This window comes from Pyxicephalus adspersus, chromosome 1 (genome assembly GCF_032062135.1).
Source record: "Pyxicephalus adspersus chromosome 1, UCB_Pads_2.0, whole genome shotgun sequence".
Lineage (NCBI taxonomy): Eukaryota > Metazoa > Chordata > Amphibia > Anura > Pyxicephalidae > Pyxicephalus > Pyxicephalus adspersus.
In genome coordinates, this window is record NC_092858.1 from 41,789,629 (window position 1) to 41,793,804 (window position 4,176).

Sequence of the window (4,176 nt, forward strand, 5' to 3'; positions counted from 1 at the left end):
CTCTGTATATACAGTGTGCTTGGGTGCGTTCTCTGTGTGTTGTTTCATATTAACCTGTTGTGTGATTACCAATAGCAACACCTCTAATATCTGATTCCGCCTGAATTCCACCTGCCCTGACTTTGGATTGTTTCTCACTACTCTTGCCTGTTGCCTGCCCTTACCTTGGATTGTTCCTGACCTACCTTTGCCTTATCCATATGTAGCACGCTTATCGGACTGATGTTCTGTGAATGACCTTTGCCTTGTTTTATGACGATACAATAAAGCTTGATAAAAGGATTCTTGGAGTTGGCTGTGGTTTGCCTGTGCCCAGGCGCATTACAATCATATTGCTGTTTGGCTGCATTGAGGTCCTCAGGTGAAAAACCTATGTCCAATGGTTGAAGCCAATTGTGGAAAAAGTTTACTTTTTAATATATCTGTATGAACTCTAAGTTGCCAAGAGTTTTTGTGAGTATTACTAATTATTGGGTATATAAAACTGTATAATATGTACGATATACATGTTATACCTACCTTTATGATCATTTCCTTACTATTTTTAAAGTTATATACTTGCTTCCATTTCCTCTGGAGAAAGCAGTGATAGGAAATGTGAAACGCATTGAGGCTGTCAGAAGGGCAAAGGTCTGGCATGATATTGGTTCCAAGAAGAACTTAAGATATTTTGTATGTGCAATATGGTTTTGTATTTGGGAGCGATTATGAATGTATTGTAAACAAAAAAAATTAAATGAATTAAATGAATGTGAAAAATTGGCAATAATATAAGGGTTGACTTTATATGTTACATATGATTTATTGTAACTAAATAATAAATTGTATTTTAAATGTGCTGGTAAAGACTTTTGGTAGCATTAAAGAAATGCTACCAAAGAAAATGAGAAACAAAAAATTAGTGAATATGTTTACAAAGAAAATGATACACTGGCTTCTTGATCGGTTAAAGAGTTTGGCCAGTGAGGGAGGGGAAAAATTAGGGGGTGGCAAGAACAACATTCCCACACTTTAGATGGCTGCTGTCGCGGTACTGCAGGGCAGGACGGTGGACCCTCTGTGTCACCAGCTCAGTTGGTAGAGCTGTGCACAGGGCGCAGAGTCTAAGCAGCTGCCGGGTCTTCACCAGAGCCTCTAGAGGTGAGGATGTTGCGCTGGGGGCAACGGCCAGGTTGCGGCCCCTGTGCACCCCAAGGCAGGTGACTGCTGACAGGCAGAAACAGGACGTGGTACCAGGGTGAAGAGCAGAAAGTAGTCAGGCAAGCTAGAGGTCAGGGCAGGCAGGAGTAGTCAGGGTTAAGCCAATAGTCAAGGCAGGCAGCGATCAGGAGTAAAGCCGAGGCCGATACACAAAGAATCAGGAGCAAGAGAATAAACAATCAGGAACTCCCCGTTCAGGCAACTTCCTGTTGCCCTTCACTTCCTTTTAAGGGCAGGGCCTGTGATGAGTGGAGCTATGTGACCTGCTGCATCCTGTCCTACCACAAGAGGGGGGCCAGGAGACTTGAGGTTGGTGGTGTTCACATCTCCACCAGCGGGGGGAGCGTGTCTGTGAAACACTTTAGTCCTCTGTGGTAGTGGAGCAGCTGACTGGGAGTTGCATGAGGTGGACCAGGAAGTGAGCTGAGGAGATGATGCCTTAGCAGAGCTGGTGCTGGCAGCAGGGGAGTGAAAAGGTGGGTGGCACTGACAGAGGCACAGATCCCCTGGATCTGTGACAGCTGCCTAATTTTTCACGGGCGCAAGCTGACACAGCCTGTAGAATTCTTATTTATTACTGCTTATGCTTTACAGGGCTTTGGGGATTAGTGAACAATGCTGGCTTTACTGTTGCTATTGCTCCCAATGAATGGCACACAAAAGAAGACTTTGCCAAGACCCTGAATGTAAATCTTCTTGGTACAATTGATATCACAGTGCACTTCCTGCACCTCATCAGAAAAGCTCAGGGACGCATTGCGGTCGTGTCAAGTGGTGCAGGTAGATTGTCTGTTATGGGGGGGGGATATTGCCCTTCAAAGTTTGCCATTGAAGCTTTCTCGGATAGCCTAAGGTGAGTTACAAACCATAACTACAGGTCTTCATAGTATCTTAAATGAATTATTCCTGTTTCTGCTATTCAGTCTAACAGTACTGGTTGGCCATTCCAAACTCTCTATTGTTCTATCCAAGGGTGTAACTAAAAACTACTGGGTCTTATTGCACAAATGTAGATGTTGTTTTTCCATGTCACCCATGCATGTGTAAAACAGAGATTTGGTACATCACTTAGTCTAGTTATATATCTTCCAAATTATATATGTCTTAAATGCCACATAGGAAATATTTATTCTCCAGTTACATAATCTTCTCCATCTATCCTCCAGAAGTGCTCTGCCTGGGGCAGCCAAAGTTAGCGTCAATGTGGCCCACTGGTTCCTGTGGATCTCAAATTGCTGGCAGGAAATTGTGGGCCATTGTTTAGCAACACTAACTGTGTCCTTACCACACACTCCCAATGCCTGAATTAGGAGACCTGGTCACAATTGTGACCTTTATGACACCTGTTCTTATTCTGTTGTATCTATGGCCCAAACCTTGGCATCTGGACCCATAGGAGCTGTTATATTTGCAATGGGGATCCCTGCACCACTACCCTCATCTCTGCTGCCACAACCACTCTGGGATTATCTAGATACTTTGTATAAAAATATTCGTACCTTCAGAAGAAGGATGTGAGGAGCTGCAGAGAACACCAAGGCTAATATAATATATTTACATATTTTACGTATTTTATCTCTTTGTTGGCATGTCAGTTTCAAATTTGTGTTTAGTGTTTGTAGCTCTCTGTCATTTCTATATACATCATTGATGTTTTAGTATATAATACTGAATCCTAGATAATGGAAGGCATTGTTTTTCAGCAAAAGGTTTGCATGCGTTATTGTATATTTTATTATGCTTGTTGTTGTCCTACATTGGATAATGTAAAAAACAATGTAAAATTACAAATTGGCTTTGTGCTATTGCTGTTCTACAGGAGGGAAATGTGGGAATTTGGTGTGAAGGTCTCTATCATAGAGCCAGGAGCCTTTAAAACTTTAGCCGTTGATGCTGATCCATATATACGAAGCACAACAAGACTTTGGGAAAACTTACCTGCACATATTAAAGAGAGCTATGGAGAAAACTACTACAAGCAATGTAAGCTATACCTAAGTAGATATCTTACACAGCTTTGTGTAACTACAGCTAGCAAACCACACTGCCCATAACCACTTGTGTACATTTACTTAACAAGTAAATTTCTCATTATTTTGTAAGGAAAAACCAAATCAAGTGTTTGCTTGAGCCACTTATTTAGGTTTAAAATTATCTGTCCTTTTCCTCTAGATCAGAGGTAAGAAAACTTTTTTGGCCACTAGGCCATTTCAGGGGTAGGCAGGAGCACACTAGGCCGGACTCTCTCTCAATTCCTGACCTAATGGCGCTGCCCCCACCAGGAACGCCCCCTGAAGGGAAATATCTCTCCTTCTCAATGGATATGGAGGTGAGGGAATGTTCCCTATTTCCCCTGGCGGTGGAAGTGTTAACGCCGGCCACAGTAAATAAGGAAGAGAGCAACAACAAGCAGGATCAAGAGCCGCATGCGGCTCCGGCTGTGGTAGTTTGCTCCGCCTCCTCCACGGGTTGCCAGCCCGATCGGCCAGGGGGCATTAGGCGGGAACAAACTATCCGCTAGGCTGTATCTGGCCTAAAGGCTGGAGTTTGCAGACCTCTGCTCTAGATCATGCTAATACTAATTAGAAGGCATTTTCAATCTTTTTCTCTTCTGTCATGAGTAGTTTAATTGACTTCATTCACCTTACTACTAATATTATATTTACATATAGATTTTGGGCGAAATCATTGACTGCTAGCATGCACTCAGGTATACCTATGGCTTCCTTGTATTGTTGATGCAGTTATGGAGGCTGTACCTGCTTGCAATAATGAACAAAATATTGCAGGTAGTGTTATCAGAATTGGCATTTTTGCCTGATAAGCCTGTATCTTCTTTATCAGAACCTGGACAAACTTTGACCTGCCCACTGCTTTCCATATTGACTATGTTCCTGTAACCCTCCTTATGTGTCTAGAAGGGAGCATGAGACACAAATACAAAGGTGGCTTTGTTTAGTCAGGGAGGTAAAGTAA